Source organism: Manacus candei, unplaced genomic scaffold (assembly GCF_025592945.1).
Source record: "Manacus candei isolate 608988 ecotype Guabito, Panama unplaced genomic scaffold, ASM2559294v1 h1tg000050l, whole genome shotgun sequence".
Taxonomy (NCBI): Eukaryota; Metazoa; Chordata; class Aves; order Passeriformes; family Pipridae; genus Manacus; species Manacus candei.
The window spans coordinates 1226912-1248611 of NW_026138098.1; the positions used below are offsets into that span (position 1 = coordinate 1226912).

At 38.8% G+C, this 21700-nt stretch overlaps 1 long non-coding RNA gene across 1 annotated transcript; it reads left to right on the forward strand.

Moving 5' to 3' along the window:
* The first annotated feature begins 583 nt into the window (after positions 1 to 583).
* Positions 584 to 20981, forward strand: LOC127476922 (uncharacterized). The gene is made up of 4 exons (XR_007906782.1): positions 584 to 682; positions 1258 to 1308; positions 1773 to 1854; positions 20574 to 20981. It is a non-coding gene; the product is annotated as an uncharacterized LOC127476922 (long non-coding RNA).
* Positions 20982 to 21700: the final 719 nt, after the last annotated feature.

The following is a 21700-nucleotide window of genomic DNA, read 5'->3' on the forward strand; positions in this document are numbered from 1 at the left end:
CCAAGTTCAGTGGTTATATTTGCCCCCTAGACTAATAAGCAGTTCTTCACTTTTGGTTTAAACATTTACACAGTATTGCCAAGTGCTGATGGTTTCAGAACCAGCAGTTGCATATCAACAGTGGACATTGACAGGCCATATTGTTAATTATATTTGCAAAGTACATTGGGATGCTTTGGGATAGCAGAGTCAGTGCAAAAGGCAAGGTAATTGGTCTGTGTATATTTGGAGGGATGAAAGAGTCTACTGAACACACATTGTTAAGTGACTGGAATCTTTCCATATCTTAAGTGGCCTTTAGATTGGAAACAAACACTTCAGGATGGATTATTTATTTTAAAAAAAGGAATTAATGGGGGTAAATCAACACGCATTTTGGAAAATACTTCTTCTTGCTTCTACATGAGAGTGTCAGGCAGATCATCATAATTTAGCACATTTTAACTATAGTTTTATTGTACCTCATTTTTCAATAGTAATTTTCCAGAAGCTTTGGGTTTGTAATGTTGTTAAAAAATTAGATGTGTGACATAATAAACAGAATCCTATTCTTTTCTCATTAAGTGTTGTCTTGTCTATTTGCAGTTTACACAGAGGTTGTTTCCAAGAGAAGGATGTAATTTAAAGGATGGAGACATCATCTATACCATCCCTTATCTCTTAACAGCCCATCATTTGTGTTGTAAGTACCCAGTATATTTTCTTCATCCTTTTTTTCCTTGCTCAAAACTGCACAGCATTGCTCTGTTTCTTTTTTTGCTGGGGAAATAAATGTTTTGATAAGGGCCCAATTACATCAGTGCTGAGTACTCTAAATTCTAAATTTAGTGTTCCCACTCCAAATTCTCAGTACATTTATTTTCACATATCTCAAAGTGTCAGGAAGCTCCAGTCACATATTTTTTATGAAAATAGCGAACTGTGTGTAAACAGCAGAAGTCTGTCTGATGTGGATTTCTGAGTGGATTTTTTTTAAGGTTTGCAGGGCTAGATACCAGTGAGGTTGATTTTTCTAGTCTGTCTGTTTTGGTGTAGGAATCAAAACCAGGCTGGTTTGTATCAGGCCCTTGATGCAACTCAGAAATACTAAAGCTGGCTGGCCTGCCCATTTAGGTTCCCAATTGAATCCAATGGTGTTAATCAAGAATCCCAAAGAATGGATGCCTCTTTGGAGTTGCAGGCGACACTTGGCAAATTAAACCTGGTTTTCTAAGAGTGCTTTGAATTCCTTCATTAACTGGCTGCTGCATTTTGCAGATGGTTGGATCAGCAGCCAGATCTCTGCAGCTGTGTGGAGTGGGCAGACAGGTGGGGAATTTTTGCATTTGTGAGTTGACCATCAACAAGAAACAGATTTTAACAGCAATGGGAAAGGGAGGATTTGAGTACAGGGTTAACCTCGCTGTTCACACTTCTTCTACACATCCAGTGACAAATTCTGTTTTGTATTGAAGAGCTTGACTGCCTCCTTCAATACCTGCATGCCTTCAATTTGCCAACTTCTTAACAGTAAAGAACTCTTAAAATATTTAGTGTTTATGAGAATGTAGATAATACAGTGTGCACTGAAAGTAATTGAAACATTTGGTACCTGAGTCATGAAGTGAAAAGAGACAGTGAGCTCCTATATCACTTACCTACATTTTATTGGGTAGTGACAGCTTAATGTATAAAGGTGAAACAATTGGACTTTCTTCAAAACACAAATGGGGTTTTACAGAAAATTTTACTTCTTTTTTTAAATTGACCTTACATTCGTTATGTTTTTGCAGTTTGACAACCTGAGGAGGAAAACAAGTCAAAAGCACAGATAGCTGGGGTCTGAAATTTTCCACTTTCTTGTATAACAACAGAGTAAGTGACAAAGAAGTAAGATCTGGGTATACAGCAGAACTCTCAGTAAGTGTGCACTTAAAACTGTTTGTGTCCCTGCATGCTCTGCAAGGGAGAAATCTGTCTTTGAGGTAGTGTCATAGTGCACTTGACTTTGTGTTTTAAAAGACAAAATTCAAAAGCAAAATTAATTTTGGAAAAGGATTCGAGTGCCTGAGGATTAGTTACAACATTTTCCTGCAGTGTTCACTTCCCAAGAATGGCATGCCTAATAAATATGATACTTTGTAGGCCTGGCAGACAATTAACAGATATTTAGTTTGTGATGGACCAAAAAGTTGATCAGTTTTAGAAACTCTTCTTACAATAGAAAAATGTTTTGATTTTACAGCATTGCTGTTCATAATGATGTTTTTTTAATTGAGTGCTCTATAGATATTTGGTATTTAAAATGGGAAAAATATAAGCAAAAAAGAATGGTAGAGGAAAAACCAACTATCTGTATGAAAGCCCAAGAACTAGAATAAAAAAAATTATCCACAGCAGTCACTTTTGGAAGCCATATATACTGTATTTTATCTTCCTGAAAGTTACAAATATACTTGAGATTGAAATTTTAAAAAACATACTAGGACAGAGATGGATTAGGGAGAAATGATACATTTATTAGTCATCTTTACTGAATAATCCACTCCCCTTTCCCATTTGCTTGGTTTCCACTAATTCACATAGGAAATGTTTGGAGATGGTTGATAAACTCAATCTACTCCATGCATTATTATTGCAGGACTGTGCTGTTTGCTGGACTAATCTCAATAATATGTATGTATGTATTTTCTTAAACTTCCAGAGTCATGTTTCCAAGCTTTCGAAGCCCAGATCCCATAGGATTATCTAAATCTGACATTTATCTGGGTAAAAGCTAACACATAAAGCATCATAGCTAATCACAGGTTTTTTATACTTGCACTTGGAAAAGAAAGAGCACTGGAAGTGACACACTAACAAATAATACATAATCTGTCCACGTGAAGTAATCTTTGCTGCTTTGTTACCTCCTCCATACGCCACATGCACCACTGACAAATACATCTTGTTAGCTCTGTAGTTGAGAATCATGATGTTTATTGTAACATGCACAATAAGTAAATCATCACTGAAAACTGGGATTGGGAGAAATCACCTGTTTAAGATTCCAAGGCACGCTGCTATTTTTTTTTTTTAGTCACGTGATTTTAAAGTACGAATATGTGGCAAAACTCTTTGCTTGGTCACACACAGTATGGAAAGAAAAAATGTAATCATGAGATTACATGAGAGATCAAAACACCAAAAGTCTTATTTTACACACTTCCATAAAATCTACAATCTGGAAGGAGCTTAAGGAGTTCATCTAGTCCATCTTCTCTGACCCAGAGGAAGCTTTAGTCTGTCATCTTCATCTTACTCCTCACTGTTCTGAACATCAAAAGCCTTCCTTAAATACTTAACTGATGTCATTTAGAGTGACAATTGACCCCATTCTCCCCTCCATCCAAATTTGAACCATAAAGCATTCTCAAACTTTCTTGTTTCCAAGACAAAACTCAAAAACAAGTGTATTAGGAAATATGTTTTCTTCTTATACTTACTATAGAAGTAAGTATAAGTCATGAAATGTCCCATGCAAATTTTGACTGAAAAAACCCCCAACCATAAACAGAGATGAAAAATAGCAAGGCCTATTTCTTCCCTTATTTCTGTGCAAGATACACGAGACTATAGAATAATGAATAGAACATTGTGTCAGGCACAATTCAGTATGTATTCCAGTCAGATATTCTTCAAGTGTGGCAGGACAATCTTAAAAGAGTGTTAAAATAATCCTTACCTTGCCTGTGCCTAGAGAAGCCCAACTACATGTGCTATTGGTGTATAGCTATCATAAAAATAAATTAGCCAGTCTGCATTTTCAGGTTAATCTTCAATTTCATAATTGAATCAGTAATTACTATAAGTTAATATAATTAGGTGCTAACACTTAATTGAGAATTATTTATTCAGGAATCTTCACTATTGTAACATTTTTTATAGCTCCAAATCATTCTGAGTAATGTACTGCATTAAATAAGCTTAACCAGAAACAGAATGGACATTACCTGGAATCTTGCAGTTTAGTTTTGAGCTGTTTTTTATCACTCAGGTTTTTACTGAAACAAGAGAAGAAACAGGATTTTGTCAGTCTTTCTAGTTCTGCCCATAGCTGAAGTGCCACCTGAGCATTTTTAAAAGATTAAGCCAAATTGTATTGGAGAGACTCCTGCTGTCTCCAGTGGTTGTTGATGAAGGCCCCAAGAGAAGACTTTACCTCTAAGTGTCTCTCAGAATAAGTGACCTGCAAACCCTGATCAGTACTGGTGATTGAATGTGTGCTTTTACACCTACCCTCATATCCAAACAGGAATTCATAATGGGTTTGTTTCACAAAAAAAAATGGAACTTTATATCCCAGAACAGAGGTGCTATGGCTAATAAACCTGAATACACAATGGTGCAGTTCAAAAATCATCTCAAGGATCAGCGAGGGTTTTTTCTGCACTGAATGGTTTGAATAAGTTGCATTTCTTCTTTGTGCTTGAATTTGCTTGAGTTTGTCTCATCCTTCCCTTCTCCTGCTGCAGCAGTTGGCTCATTCCTGTGCTGACCAAAGCCTAAATCAAAGTGTATCCTCTGTGAGGTCTGTGAAGGGAGGTTGGGTTTGAGTGTGAGCACAAGTCTGGAGATACCATGACAATGCATGGAGAGAATATGTCCAGCTCTTTTAGATAATCCACAATATGCAAAAGTAAAGGAAGCACGGAATAATCAGCTTTTGACCTCAGTCCTACTGTAGATCAGGTCAATTGGGTAGAAGGAAATACGAAAATTTAGAAGGCAACTTGTGTGTTACATCCAAATTTTGCATTGCTTATTCTACGTATTTCAGACCAGGGTGTGTCTTGGTGAGCAGTTCACAGTTGTTTCCCTTGCTGGTTCAGCAGAGAAAAAAATGAATTTTTCAAACTGATGTGAGGGTGTTAAGATGACTCCCAGGGAAGTCAGCATTAGTTGTGCTGTTAGATGTCTGTTTCCACTCTATAAAGCAACAATGAAGTGCAGTAGGTTCAACAGAACTTCAGAATTACTTTGATAAATTTGTCAGAGGAAAGAAATATTAAAATCTGTGTACTGTCTGTTTGCCTTTTTTCTTGAAATATAAATTAATTATGACTATATAAAAACCTTTTACCATAGCTAATTAATCAGAATCTCCTAATAAACTATGTGTCGACAGCACTGTATGTCTAATTATCTTTTTCACTTCAGAATTGTGCAGTTGAATAATGAAGAAAACATTACCTGATGAATTCTTTTATTTTATGATGATATCTCTAGAGACAGAAAAGACAGAGCGGCTTAAATGCCATCTTAAATTACATCTTGGCCTTGGCAAGCTTTCAGCTGGTTTTGATTTGCATGGAAACCATTTTTGTAAGACTCATATTCTCTGAAAAACAGAACTTAAAGCTATAACTAGAATAAATTATCTATAGCTATTTAGGGCTCTATTAAATCTAGATGCTAGGCACCCTTTTCACATGCAGAATGCAATGGAACAGCTTTTAATACCCTGTCAACCTGTTCTGTGAAAAGTCGATTGGGCAGGGAAGGTTTGATTTGGCTGGTTTTATTAAAATATCTTTCCTCTCCTTGCACCATCATGAACCACTCAGCCTAATTTAAACCAGGCAAATTCACCAATCTGTCTTGCATGTCTATAGAAACAGCTTTTATTTTTTAAAGTGATGACATCCACACATAACTGTTGGCATGCAAGCTCAAGACACAGTTATTCATACACTGCTGATAGGGAATTGTTCTTTATATGTGCTATACCAATATAGGGAGCACGTTCATGGATTAACTGCATCCATGCCTCCCTCTTTTGATTGCATCACCCCCTCCATAGCAGCTGATTTATCCCCAGGACACAGGGGAAGGGGCAAATCAAATCCCGTTAGACTCTTGTTAGTCAACCTTTTAAGTTTGTTCTGCTTTTATAATTTGGGATGTGTTCACCTGCAGTACCACCGTGGAATGAAAGTATCATCACACCACACAGGCATCCATAACAATGCCTGTTATTACAGTAAAAATGTTATCTGATCTAGTCTTATTAATTATTTAGATCAGAGCTTAATTTGATCTAATGGCTGAATTCAGTGCTCATTTACTGTGGTGCAGACCAGCTAAAACCAAGGAAGCTTCTCTGGATGTGTGCTGATGAGAAAAGGAAGAAAGGAAAAGTTATAAATATCTTAAAAGCAAATGCTCATAATGTTTGCACGAAATACTTAAAAAAAACCCCCAACTTAAAAAGACAGTTGCTCTCTACTTTGTCTGCTGTGCTTCCTGGAAATATTGATCTAGATCATATTGTCAACTGTGCTTTAAAAGTAGGAATGTCTTGTCTAAGCATAGGGTTTCCATCTGCCACACCTCTTCTCTGCAGATCCTTACAAAGTTATTGGGAAAAATTTCAATACTACAAATTGATTTTTTTCTTGCAGTGCATAGAGCAAAAATAACCCTGAGACAACACTAATTCTGGCTCTCAAATACTGACACTCAAGGTTATGTTCCTATGTGAAAAGACTATAGCAACCTAATAGAGAGAACCATATAACTCTTACACTTCCTAATAAGCAATCTGAAAATATGTACCTTAAGTTCAGATTTAGAGCATGTTAAAGAGTCAGCCAGTCTGACCTCCATGGTTAATGAATTCCATGAGGAGCGAGCAAACACTAAAAATGCCCTGTAGCTCAATGTCTTCAGCCAAAAAGAACTAATCCAATTGACTGAGACCAAAGAAAACGACTGGGGATGTATGGTTCCAGAATGTCTCTGAGGTATTCAAACCCAAGTCAATTTAAGGACTTGTAAGTTAATAACTAGGACTTTACACATAATCCTGTACTTTACAGGTAGCCAGAGAAGGTTTTTCACAACCAGGGTAATGTGATTTTCATGCATGGTGTCAGTCAAAATTTCAGCAGCCGAGTTCCAGAGTAGCTGAAGTTTTTCCTCAGTGCAACAGTGAGAGCGACAAAACGCTGACATGGCACTGCCTCAGCGAGTTCTAGAGTGGGCACAGGCAGCAAACCTGCATCAGCAGGGGCAGAGACCAGGGTTTGCTTCTCTGTGTTTTAAAAAAGGAGGAAATAAACCTGTCAGTAACTAACAGAACACGAATACTAGAATATGTGACAGCCTCAATTATTGCCTGCTGTTTTATCATAAAATCTCACCAATCAAATAAGTTAAACCAGTATCTTCTGGACCTTGAACCTATAAAAGTTGGGGTTCTGTGTTAGAACAAACTAGTCACATTTTTCAGTATGTATGTGTTAGCTGTAGCAGAGATGTATTGAGGGACAGGGTGGGAGATGGTTTTCTGACAGAAAAAAATGTCTGTGATAAAGGGTTTCTTTTTCCTTTTCATGTTCAAAAAAAGTTAAACTGTTATTTCCAGACACTTGATTCCTGCTTTAGAGTTGACTGAGTGAAGGATCCCGTTTTCATCTTCAGTGGTTGTTGTTGTAATGATGAGCTGTTTGTACCTTAACAGATGATAAATAGATACATAGACATTTAAGCAGAGAGCCACCTGAGTTCATCTTTATACTTGCCTTGGCAGATGAAACTTGCTTTTCAATAGCTATCCTCAGATATATTGCTGAAAGTTAAGATACGAGAATCAATCATTAGGGATGAAAGCACTGGGTATTTATCGGAGAAAGGGTTATTAAAAGAAGATCAGCAATGGTTTTACCAAGAATAAATCCTGTCAGACAGAATATGACCGAGTTCTTTGAAGGAATGACAAAAGAAATAAATGATGGGAACGTGGTGGACATAATTTATGTAGACTTCAGTCAGGGGTGTAGCCAGCAATCTGAAGTTTGTCCACATCGTGGCTGATCCCGTGCCCCCTGCCTGCAGTATCCCCATAATCTCGCCCAGCAGACAGGCCATGGCATGTGATCACTAATGCAGCAACCACACAGAGATGGAGATTTGTATCAGGGCTGGGCTTTCAGAGCCCAGAAAGAAACGCTGGCCCCAGGAAAAAACAGATTGTGTTTTGCACATACTGCTGAAAATGACGGGTTTAGAAAATGTTTTAGGGGAGACAAAATCAGAAACACAGATATCAGCATTATAAAGGCAGAATGGCCTCGGTCAATTAGGAATATATTTCTATTGGACATTTAGTAGTATTTTCTTCTGACATCTTTCCTCTACTTTTTACATACTAAAAATCAAATATTGGATTGGGAAATGTATCATTTTTTTCTGAATCTTTAAGAGTTTAGGAACTCTCCCCCTCTAGTTCCTGTTCCAACCCCAGGTCCACAATACACCTCCCTGTTTCCAAAGGTCTCTCCCACTATGATTACATCATCTTGTGCCAAATGCAGGTGTTTTCACCATCCTTTGCAAGTACTGCTAATCCAGTGAGTCAGAAAATCTTCTGACAGTTTTTTTTCTGCCCCCCCCCCAAAAAAACTGGGTGGCAATTCCACAGGATTTCAACCACCACCCCTGTGCTATTCTCTAAAGCAAGGCCAGTTCTCATGTCACATCCATAGATGGTAAACTATATAGTGGTTACTTCCTTGTAACCTTTTCTGATTGCACCTGAAAAGAGTCTACTCTTCTTCAACTTATCTCATATAATCTATGATGTATTACTGGATGTTATTACCTTCAATAATGTCATGCACCTAACTCATATTATTTCTATTCTCCTGCATGTAATTAACTAGACATCATTCTACCATATTTACTTACATCTTAAAATTAGGCTTTGTCTTACATTTTTTTCCCAATTCCTCTGGCTAACTTAGTCTTTTAATTACTATTTCTTCATAATAATAATGTTTCACTTAAGCTTGAAATAAATCTATGGCTTTGAAGAGCCACACATACAATTTGAATTAGCTTTCAAATCTGAACTTTGCAGAATCATCCCAGAACTACACTGGGATACTGAGTCCTGAAAATTGGCATCTGTATTTCAATTTATAGTTCACCTTAAATTCTGAATAACAAATATTTACTAGGCACTTATTGTTTCTTTACAAAATTATCTGTAACTGAGGCAAAGGAGAACAGATTTGTTTGAAGCTGGATATAGATCTTTAAAGTGTGAGCCATGTACTTTTCCCAGATCTTTACCACTCATCTTACACTACTGAGATTCTACCACATGGAATATCATGGAATGGAAGTACAGAGTACACTGGGTTGTTTTGGTAACACACAGTTTGCAGAAGATCTGGTAATTCTGCCCTCAGATGCCCAAACACATGTACTTTTGGCCACAATAGAGCTGTATTCTTGGGGATTTTGGAACATAATTTGAACCTAACATGAGAATTACTCACGAGACCTTGTTCCATCCCCTAACCTTCCTTTGCTTTTGGCTTTTGTCTAGAACTTCAATTTTTACAAAAAGGTACTTTCACCCCCCCAGTACTTTGAGATATGAGATACTGGAACAACATAAGGAAAGTCTGTCATAAAAATCATTGCTTTTTCTTTTTGTAGCATCATATCTGTTTGTTTCTTCCCGTTGCTACTAATGCTCACCACTAGACAGGCAGGGAGATTTGTTCAAGTAAGCATGTAATCACGTCCTCTAAGAAGTGGTGAACCAGATTAGCACGAGGCATGCACATGTCTGACAGATCATTACTGGCTCTATCCTGGCTTGCAGGAGTCAGACCAGTCTGTTCTCTTCCCTGTGCTGTGTGGGTTCAAACACCAGCTGAATTTGTGTCTTGCTGTGTACACTTCCCAGAAGGGCAGTGCAGTGATACCTGGGGGTCTCACCACCTGAATTCAAGCATGGACACGTCCTGAATGTTTGCACTGAATGGCAGCAGCTGGGATTTTGTTGTAAGTTCATCCTTCTACCAGTGCTATCCTTCAGGGTGTCATTATCAAAGTAGAGCATACTTCTCAACCTCAAAGAGTGTGAGTCTTGTGGAAAAAAAAAAATCAAACAGTAAGATATGTGAAATTCTCATTGAATTAATGGGCCTCTTTGATTTTTTGCCCAGGAGAATACAAAAATCAAAAAATTTTTAAGCCAAAAAAATCTGGCGTCTCCTGGGTAAAATGTGAGAGTTGAGAAGTATGACATAAGCATTAGTAGCCTTTGTGCCTCTTGATAGCTCTGCTGAATCTCCCAAGACTCTAAAAGTTGATTTGTCAGCTTAACATTAGCTTCAGCCTCAGCTGCAGCAGTAGCTGTTGTTTCACCTTTATCAGCAGAAATGGTACAGCTACTGGAGGGACTGATGTGGTAAATCTTTTTGTGACACCATTTTGTTTTTGCCACTATCTCTAATTGGTTTGCTCGTGCACTCTGCATCCCTAGCTAGATAGGCTGAAAGCTTCATCACACTTTAATTAGAAAAGAGCTATTTTAAAGTTACAGAGTTGACTAATTTTATTCATCAAGTCTCTAAGGGTCACATTTTCAAACTGGACCACTGAAAATGCCATTGGTGATATTTTGCAGAGGCTGAATTCACAATACTCCATTATAAGCATCATAATTTGACACATTCACAAAAATGAATGTAGGTTTGCAGCTACAAGCAAAACACCACGGGTTTTGTGCTTAAAAAATTAACTGAGAGTGGTTAATATTTGCTCCAATCTTTTGTTGTGCTTCCTGCTCACAGCTTCCATCCATTTGACCACGTCTGGATGCCCAGGATTGAGTGGTTAGGTATAAAGTCACTCTTTAGCACGACTCCCTCTGTCTTCTTTTTCTTCTATTTCCAAGTCACATTGACTGAAATTAATACCTCAGTTTGCAAACTCAGGCAGAGCAGATATCTAAACACACTGTAGAAGGGTGGCCACGTGAGGATCATGAAGATTTCTAGGGCACACTAAGGCTGTATCAAATGACAACCAGTGAAGCTGATGGTACTGAACCTTCTGGACATCCACATCCTCCTGTCTGAGCCAGGGTGTGGGAAGGAAAAGAGACAAAGGTCAGGGTGATACCTGAGATGAACTGCACACTTTGTGCAGGGTAATCTTGCAATGTCCTTGCAGAGTTTTGTGGACCACGGGACAGTCACTGTTATCTCTCACCTGCAAATCCCTTCCTGGCTGCATTGTAGTCAGAAACGTTTCTTACTACAGCAGAATCCAGTTGTTCATGGCTTTCTCAATATTACAGCTTCAGACATTCCCCAGAACAGCCTTTATGTGAGAAGCAATTTTCAGTTCAGTCAAGCATATTGGCATTTTTATGGTTCTGATTCCTGATTTAGGGCTCTTTGATGCAGACTGTTCGTTCTATATTTAGCTTATTTTTTTCTGCCAAATAAAATCCATTTCTGTTACACAATCTAGTACCATTGCAGTCTGGGAGGGATCTCTGGCTTGGTGTTCCAGATAGGTGGTAGGGCACAAACATCACAAATAAATAACAGACCTGTTGAATGTTTTCTTCTAGCGATAATAGCCACATTGCATGTTTCTTCTATCAGGAACTATAATAAATATAGACAGAGTATAACCCAGTTCTGAAGATACAGCTGGTCAGTCATGTATTCCCAGGGCTGGTATAAGGTGGTGGTAGTAGGAAGCCAGTGCTGACATGTTGGAAGCAGTGAGAGTTCTGTGATCCACCTGCAACAAGGGGAGGCAGTTCTTTATTAGCCCTTTTGGTTTTGTATAGAACTGCAACATTAAATTGCCCTTTGATTTTTAAAGCCTTCCATTTGTTTATTTCTCTAGTACAAAGAAATTTCTTAAGCAAGAGTTAACATAATCTCTTTTTCGTATTACTGCTTTAGATGTTATCTGTCACAGTATCTTTCTCCACGTATAAGGATAGAGAGTGGAGCAAGAAATCCATCCTCACTTGATAATCATCAGAGAGGGATTCACCTTGATTAAATGCAGAGTTATGCTACATCACATTGCCCATATCTCCCTGTGAGGCTTAGTGTTAACAGGATATGGAGCTTCATGATGTATTCAAGCAATTTGGATGGCATTTAAGGCTTTTTTTGTTTTTTTTTTTTAGTTTTTGTAAGGGTTTGTCTACTTTTTCTCTATGAACCCCTAATTTCTGACTCTGTTTTTTCCCTCCATTTTTAACTTGTCCTCACTCTTCCCAAACATGCAGCCTGGGAGAGAATATTTTGAAGTACAGTTCAAGGTCCATCTTTACCATGTCCTGTTATGCTGAAATGTTTGTTATATGCACACAAAAACATCTGCAGTTTATAGCAAGGCAGAGTTTTGCTGCCCTTGGCATTCTCCATTTCCAGCAGCCATTCTGATGGTACATGCTGCAACATGAGGAGACAGTGAAATTTTGTGATATTTTGATTGTATTTCATCTTCTAATCTCATTTCAAATGTGCACTGTGGGTGGACATGTACAGTTGCTTCACTAGTTTTCTTTCTTTCATATAATTTATTTATGGTGGGAAGCAAACTGAAAATTGGTCACTGGAAACACTGCCATGCTGACCTCTGTTTTGGCCTTCTTGCCATTCACCCAACTTTAAACCAATTTTATTTTGGATCTAAGTTTGTGTGCATGGGTGGAGGAATTGCCTCAAAACAGAAATATGTGCCATGATGAAGTTTTGATGCTTCTAGGTTCATTATGTCACACTGATATTTCAGTGTAATATAAATTTTATAAACAATTTAAAAATGTTAAAATGTTTCATTTTAGTTTACTAGACCAAACAAATGTTTCCTATGATGCAGTTTAACACTGAACTGAGGTTTTTAGCATAATATACTGCAGTGATTTATGGGAAGTGTAATTCAGATGTTTTAAATGAATCAGTTTATTTAAAAACAAAATGAACCCCAAACCTCCTCTAATTATTCAAAGGGAGTTTCTGCCTGATGGATATATTCTGTTTTTATAAGAAAGTCATAACATTTTGATTCTTATGAAAAAAACTATTTTTCCTGGAAATAGCATTTTGTAAAAAATTCTCCCCTAGCTCTAGTGAGATACTTTTGTGATTCCAGCCTTGAAGAGATAGTGAGACATGAATGGCAGTTGGTTTTCCTGGATTCTTTTCCAGTGCCCTCTACATCTATATCCTGCTGTCTATCAAGATTCTCATTTTCTTCTGAGCTTAGGCCTCTTCCTTTGTGCCCTTGTTATTTCAGGAAGTTTTATGCCATGCAGAAGGATGAGCTGCCAGGAAAGTTAGATTGGAGAGTACTAATATGTCATGGAGATAACTGGATTAATAGACATGTGGTGATTTCATGTTTGAAAGGTGGGAAAAGTGGTTCCATTTGGGACCTATTTGGAAGAGGCAAACAAGTCTGTGACAGGACACTTCTATCTGTCAAAAAGCCAACTGTAGTGAAGGCTTGGATGATGCTCAAAGGAATATCAAAAACAGGATTATACAGACCTTTCCAGCCTCTGAAATTGGTTTGATCTGTACATCACAAAATGCAGACTTCTCTGCTTCTTCTGTGGAGAATTCTATGTGACAACTCCCTTAGTGACTCTGGAATTTAAGTAGTGTTGGGCCATAGCAAACTACTATTTAAAACTTAATTATTTGAAAAAAAGTCTGTTTTATTATCAGAATTGGTCAATAAACAGAAGCACTCAGATGAACCTCTTACTTATTCTGTGTATGTATTGCTTTTATTTCACTCACTGAGATCTACTTATAGCAGGTTATGTCTTTAAAAGGTTAGAAGAAAGTTATGGTCAATTGGCTGGAGTTGAGGGCTGACTAGATTGGCTTGGAGCTCAAACTGTTTACATTTTTTGGACAGTAGTGACAGATTAGAAACTAGGTTATTTTATCACCTTCTTAGTACCATGATATTAATGTAGAGGAACAGAAGACAGATACCCAAATTTTCATTTATGGCTAATGACAAAATATATCATTCAGTAATCAATCCTGTGTGTTTTGTGTTGGATGTCTTGGGTTCTACCTACATCAGGTTCTAAAGTCCTCAAAATAAATGCCAAAGTAATCAGAGGTAGTAAAGCAGTTTAGAAACCTACACACCTTTGAAAATGTAGGCCCTGGACTCTTAGACAAGCATGTTTTATAAATGTGGCTGCCAAATATTATCCTCAGTGTAAAGAAAGTTTGTATTCTGAGGTGCACATGCTCCCAGCAATATTTGCCCCCACAGTGAGCACAGCAACAGTGCCTGGGCTGGGAGTGCTGCCTACCCTCACTGCTGGCACAACAGTGGGTCAGAGCTCCTGAGCCTCCCTGAGCTGAGCAATGACACTGCTGACAAGCTCTTCTCAAGGTACATTTAGAGTTTTACACTGAGAAAGGGAGACTAAGTGTATGCCAGTGGTTCTGAAAGAATAAAAACTTATTTTTGTGTTTTATTATGCTGGATGTACATGTTTATCACATACATTTGATGCAATATTAAACTTACCTATGTGTATGTGTGTGTAGATCTGCATGCATGCACAGATACTTATTTATCTTGTATGTATTAAATACTTGAGGCATGCCTGACATGGAAATAGGGACAGTGTGTATTGAACAAACCCCGAAAATTCTGAAGATTAGAATTAACAGATTATAACAAAAGCCTTTGAGAAGCAGCAGTGCCCCTGTCTTGCATTGCTTTCAGACACCTTTGCTGCCCTGGGTTACACTCATGGAATGGGATCTGAAACCTCCACCCTTCTATTTCTAAACAGTATTTTGTGTTTTCCCTTTTAACCCCAGTCTTTCTTACACACCCTGGAGAAGTAATATATATGGAGTAAATTAAGAATAGGAAAAAAAAAAGGCTATCTTAAAACAATTTCTTGCTAATTAAATTTAGTCTTTTGTATCTGAGCAAAAGCCTGAGTCAGACCAAGAACCTTTTGAATATCAACAACACATCTTGAACTGGTTCTCATTTCCACTGAAATTATCATTTGGATCTTTAAAAATACTTTGACTGAATCTGGCCCAGTATTGCTGCTGTGGTTCCCTACATCAGAACATTCCTTGCTCACCCTCCTTTCTGCCATGCAGGGTAGTGCCTTCTATTCCAATGGAAGAGACATGATCAGAAAGCAATCCATATTGTGGGTGACATATGAAACACAGCTCTACATAATGGATTTGGATAACCATTGATTTCTGAGTTTTGGAGATAATTCTTCGCTAAAATTCTGTAACTGGAAAAAAAATTCCTTTTTTTCCGCGTGATAGAAAAAAGACGAGTGTTTTTTAGTGGGAAAAGAATTTTTATTAAAATCTGATTTTTGTATTTTGGAAATACAACTGCATCTGCTTAAGAAAGAAATATTAGCAATTTTTATCCATAATCAAAATGCTAAAAAATATTTTTTCTCATCCTGTCTTTTAGCTTTCTTTGAAGTCACAATATTAAACCTCCTTAAAAATATTTATGTGTATTTAGTTAACAAAAGCTCCTGTAAGTTGAATCCATGCTGGCAAAAGGTTCAGGTAAGCTCTCTATATAAGCTTACAGACAATTGTGTAAATCTTCAGCCATTAAAGAGAAAGGAGAAAAAAGCCATCCTCATTACACTGCTGTCATTTACTCTTCATCTCCTGTCCTCTTTAGCAGCATTAAGATGGGATGTAAATTTGCCAGTTAATGCTGTTAGAAAATGGATGGTTCAAGAAGGGCAGGAATTAGAGATCAGTATTAGGTGCAGATAAGCTCCTTTTCCTCCGCAGTGGCGGCTGTTTAACATTCATGGGAAAATCATCATCAAACAGCGTTATCACAGCTCTGTTGATGGCTGAGGAACTTCATCACTATGATAATTTTTTTTTTATAGCTGTGAGCCAAAAAGCTCCCTTTTATTTCTGCTGTCTATAACTGCGATAGAAGCTTGTTTGTATGGGTAGGGCATTGCAAACTCTCAGCTCTTCAGCCAGGTTTGATTTCTTGCCACCATCGCTCCCCCACTCAACCCCTTGTGTACGTTGCACTAAACAGTAATGCTGATTAAAAAAAAAAAAAAGAGTGCTCAAACAATCCTTCAAAGAATAACTGATATTTTTATGATCAGTAATTCAAAGTTGGACAAGTGATGCCATTCTGAAACATAAATGTCATCCATTTTGTGGGGAGTAAAGGGTAGAGACTAGAAACCAAGCACCCAGGGATGGAGGGAATATCTAATGTCATGTTAACTTGACCAGGAGGTGGTTTAAGTGTCACAACATGGCTAAGATATACTTTATTTTGCTTTTTTCCATCATCAGCTGAGGAGGTTCATAGCCTGTTACACCTTTTTATCCCCTCCAACCCGAGAGCAGAGCTGTACCTTTCTGTGTTTTCTTGAATTTCTTTTAACATAAAGATATGGTGGTTCCTCTGTAGGTATTTTGGATGTGCAATGTCCAATTTTAAACTCATCAAATTTGCTAAGGACTCAGCTCTAGATGACATTTCCACCCCATGCTCAGCCATCTTCGAAAGTATCTGGGATGAGGATCATGGTTGTCATACTTGGGAGTAGGGAAGGTGCACAGTTCCAGACTGTCTGTGTTCTTCCTAAGGAGATAAGGTGCTATTCAAGGAAATTTTTTAATTTATTAAGGTTCTCAGCTTATGCTTCTTTGCAGCTTTGACCTCATTTTTTGTAGTTTATCTGCTCTAAATGACATTTCTCATTTCGAATATAACTGGAAAACATTGTGCTAAACAGCAATTTTGTAGCCTCTGCAGCACCACCTGATAATTTTGATATTTTCACTTTGAATTCAGTATTGATTTGATTACTTAGGTAATTTACTTTTGACACAAGCTCATTCCTTGTCTTTTCCTGAGCAGGGACTTCCAATCATGCCATGTTGTGCTGAATTATGTTTGGAGTTTAGAGATAAGGACTTTTGTCTACTCGAGACTCAGCTTAGGCCACCAAACTCATTTCCCACAGGAGAAGGGTTTGAATCCAGTCAGGAACCTAAAGGTGAAAGGCTAGTGCTTTATAATTTAAATATTACCATATAAACATAAGTTTAAAGCAGATATTGTGTGGTAGGGGGAATACAAGAGTTATTTTGAATGAAGTTCCAAGGAACTCTTGCCTAAAGGAGAAAGGGGCCCGAGAGATCCCCAAAGCTGCTGACTTCCAGCTGTGTCCAGGGTGAGCCCTGGATTCTGGAGCAGGCTGCCAGTGACTGTCATCCCTGGGAATGGTGCCAGGAGAGCCTTCCTGGGCTGCTGCCCTGGCTCTCCCCACTGCTGCTGCCAGGCTGCTGCTGGAGCAGGACTTTGGGAAGGCCCCCTGCCAAAGTCAGCCTTCCTTTGCTGAGCTTCACAAACCAGGGAGCTCTCAGCCCTGGCCAGAACGGGCTGGGGGGCCCATGAATTATTGTACTCTTTCATGAGATCATTGTCAGCAATGATTCAATCATTCCTCTTGACAAAACGAGGATGTGATGAAACAAAAAGGTGTTCTAGTCCAGATTGCTGGTAGGATGAGACACTAACAACTGCTGTGGGCATCCAGCTGAGGCAACTGTCCTCTTCCTGTGTAACAGCCTCATAGCCTGGAGGGGGCTGGAATTTTCTTCAGACATAAAGTTTGTTTCTCCTCCCAAGTTTCTGAAAGGAATAGTCACAGCACAACCAAAAGATTTTTGTAGGGAACCATCACAGGCTTTGGAAAAGGTGAGGGGCTTGTGGTGTTTGGATTTGAGGGGTTGGTTTGCTTCAGCAGAATAGTAATAATTATTATGGAAACATTATAAGTACCAAACAAGATCTGTTTTCAAGCTGTTCTGCCACCATTACATACTTCTCCTCCTTATTCTTTGCTTTTCTAAGCAGGTAATCCCTTCTAGTTTTACCAGTAAATGCTGTACCAGAGTTATTTTTTAATCTTTGTATTACTGAGCTAGACGAGGTTTTGTCTTGCAGTAGCTGTAGAATTTCCTTTCTCTATTCAAAGGGAGGAAGCTTGTGTTCACCATATCATTGACCTTAAGATACTGTAATACTGCTAAAAAGACATGTCTTCCAGCTTTTTCCAGACTCTGGGAAGCCTGTGCAATGCACAGACATATTGGGGTGTTTCAGCATTGCTTCAGGTTGGTTTTGTGACCCATTTAAATGTCCTGGGTAATATTCCCTTTTTCCTAGGACACCACAGTTTCTTGTATGGTTCATTTTAAAATAACTTGACTACAAAAAAAAAAAAAGCCTTGGGTTCACAAGAACAAAAGACAATGATTGTAATTTGCCTCTGCCCTTTAGCAAAGCAATCAGCAATTTTCTAGTATTTTACAGTCATCCATCTAGCTATCTGTTCATCTTCTAATACCCTTACTTTTTCTTGGAAATATTCAAATTTATTAACCTTTTAATAACTGGTAACCATTAAAATTCTGTCTTGTATTAACAAAGAGGGAACTTGTCCCTGTAAATCTTCGTGTGCTGATTTATGGGTTTTACTCCCTTTTCCTCAGATGAAAGTTGGCCACTTGCTGCCATGGGCAGCTCCTGCCTGTGCTGCTTTGCCATCCCCCTTGGCAGGCTGGCAGTGTCCCCTGGTTGGCAGCTAATCCTGAGGGCACTGCAGAGCTGTTGGTCTCCAGCACAGCTGGCTCTCTGAAGAGCCTTGAGGAGGGTCTCTTACAGCAGTGCAATGGGGCACAGGGCAGTCGGTGCTGGATCACTGGAGCCTACTGGGATGGGGGAAAGATGGGAGGATCTTGGGTTCTGGGAAGGCTAAGGGCTGAGATAGGCAGTGTGTGGCTAATCATGTACTGGTTTTGTCTTGATTACTTAGAGAGTTTTTTCTCAAGGAGTAATAGAGTGCATATTTGTCACTCTTCATAGAAATGGACTCTGGATATGGTTGGTAAGCAAGACATTTTTGGAAATTACAGTTCATCACTCTATATTTTCTGAAGTATCACTCAAAGATATCTGATCAAACTCTGCATGACCTAACTGGGGTACTGACAGCAACACACCTACATCAGCATGGTGAGTGGCCCTGGGCAAGCTCAGGATTGCATTGTTGTGCAGACATCACCAACAGTCTCACACTTGATGGCTGGGAAAATCTGGCACTGAGGATTTGAAAAGGAAGATGCTTTGCAGCCCAGACATTTGTTCCATACATGCTACAAACCCATTGACTGCTCTTGGCTGTCTTGAAAATCTGAAGTATGGATTCAAAAGTGGGCCAGACTGTATCATAAAGAATGATTTAAATAAGACTGGGCTCTGAGTTGTATAAACTCTAAACTTGGGCACAGATCAGATGGTTGTAGAGGGCAGAACCACAGGAACTTGTGGTTGAATGGTTACTGTGAACATGAACCAGTCTTGGATGGAAACAGTAGAACTGTTGTAAGTAAATTTTAAGTATTTACCACAAATGGCAACAACTCATCTGAGTCCTAGAAAGGTGAACTTATTCAAATTATGTCCAAGTTTGACCTTAAGTATTTTATTGATTATTTTTTTTTTTATTCCCAGCCCAAGGATTCTTCCCAGATAGTTTTCTTGGCTGAAATTTCTAGGACTTAGACTCATCTGAGCTGACATTGCCCAGTAATGGTATTTAGGGATTCTGCAGCGTCACAGCACTGTGAGACTCTTCTTGCTCCAGTCCTTTTCCAGGCATAAACTCACCTTTTCCCAGGCATGATTCTTTATCAGAGGAGTTTACATTTACTGATCTCTGGAGCTAAAATCCTTGCTGCAACCTGTGGACTTGTGTGTGTTTGTTCATGCTTCATTTACACACTAGAGCTGGAAAGATTCAAACAAGTAACACCCAGCACTGCTTTGTGCTCAAATACCTCTGACTTTCCTCAGCCCCTGAGTTCTGCAGGGACAGGGACCGTATGTCATCTTGTCTCAGTGGCTTCTGTATGTACTGGGATAACCAGAAACTAAGCAACTTTTGGACATTTATCTGTAACCTTTAATAATTTGCTATGCATATCCACTCATTCCTTTGTTATATTATCAATATTCTGCAGTGCCACTGGTTTTAATAAGAAGCCTTTTCACTGGTTTTCTTTGTTCTAGTCATCTAATCTCCTAATGGAAGTTTCTAATTAAATTCCTAGAGCCATTTTCTAACTGTGTTTTGAATAACAAAATCTTGCAAATGCTCAAAGTGTCTCTCTCCCCCTGGCTTGGATGCCCTACCTTCCAAAGAGCTGTAGAGGAGTGATGCAGGTCACTGTGGGGAAGTGTTGCTGAGAACCTCTCTCAGCTGAATGAGAGGGATGTAAATGGCATGTTTCCTATACAGGAAATAATGCAGCAGGTCTAAGAAAAGTCTTCCAGGGTCTCATCCATAGTTTTAATGAATTTTGGGATGATGCAGAAGAAACACGACGTATTCATGGAGCAAGCAGCACTTCCCTGGTGGACCTGGTGCTCCACAGAAACTGAGAAAACAGGATCACCAATGAAATTTATTCCTTCTCTATCCAAACCCCTCTCATTTGGGTTTGAACTTTACCCACTGGGTGCAGGTAAAGCTTTAATTACTGTCACTCCCATCTCATCAGAATTCTTCAGCTACTTCTGCAGCAGAAAGGAGAAAAGTGGAAAGAAAAAGAAATGTCAGGATCAGCTCATAAATGTGGTGATTATGATAACTATGACAGACTCTGTCTAACTGATCCTTTTATCAATCACAGGAAATACTGCAGCTGGCACGTGCCACCATGTGCAGATGGATCAGCAGCAGCACACAGAGACACTGAGCTGGCAAAAAGCATCTCCTTGGTGTCCACATCTGCAGAGATCTGTGCACACAGACCTGGCCACCCTCTGCTGTGCAGCTGAATGCTCCTTCACTGCAGCCTTGCTGTGAAAGCCTCAGCCAAAGCTGCCCCTTTCTCCCCTTGCTCTGAAGCACCATTACCTTCCTCCTCCTCCTCCTCCTCCTCCTGCACATCTGCACAGGATATTTTTTTGGCCAGAATAAGATGAGCACAGGTGGTAACATAAGGCACATTGCATCTAGATTTGACACCTGGTGCACATAGGGCTTACAAGTTTTAATCAGTTTTATGCAAGTTTTTGACACTCTGGTTTCCTATTTTTTTTTAAAACCAGTTTAATAAGTGGGCAAAAAGCAGCAGCAGATTTACTTAGAGGGGGCTCGAATTTGTCTTCAGGGGCCTGCTCACAAAGGGTCTGTGTTTCAGAAGTGTTTGTTTCTTTTTACAGAATTATATATACATAAATAAAAATATTTGTTAATTTTAGAGATGTATAAATTCAACTTTTTTAATAAGCTAATACCCAAGTTGGCTATAGCCAGTCTTAGCTGGCAGTCACAAAGCCACATGGATTCCATGCACAGTTTAGGTTTGATTCAAAACACTTCTGCCTCTCCCCAGCCTGTGGGGTGACCCAGCAGGTGCAGCTGGGTAGAAAGCTTGTTATCCAGAGTGTAGGCAGCAGGAATTCATGTCTTGGTGTCTCATGTCATGTACAGACTGGTTTCAGATTTGCTACTCCTGGTGCTTTCTTGCAAGCATAGAACAACTTTTGTCTTGAAATTAGACCTGATGTAAAAGGAGGAAAAGCCTTTTAAAATCACTCTAGAACAGTACTGAGAAATGTCCACATTTCTGCTTCCTCAACACTCACCACAGAGACTTCTGTCCAGCACAGCACCCTCATCTGTGCTTTTAAGATTTTTATTTAATAATACAGTCAACTCTTTAACAGTGAGTTTCGTGAGCTATTAGGAAAATTAATCAGAGGAAAACTATTTGGAAAAGTCTGTTGATCTAATGATCTTTTTAGTTCTGTT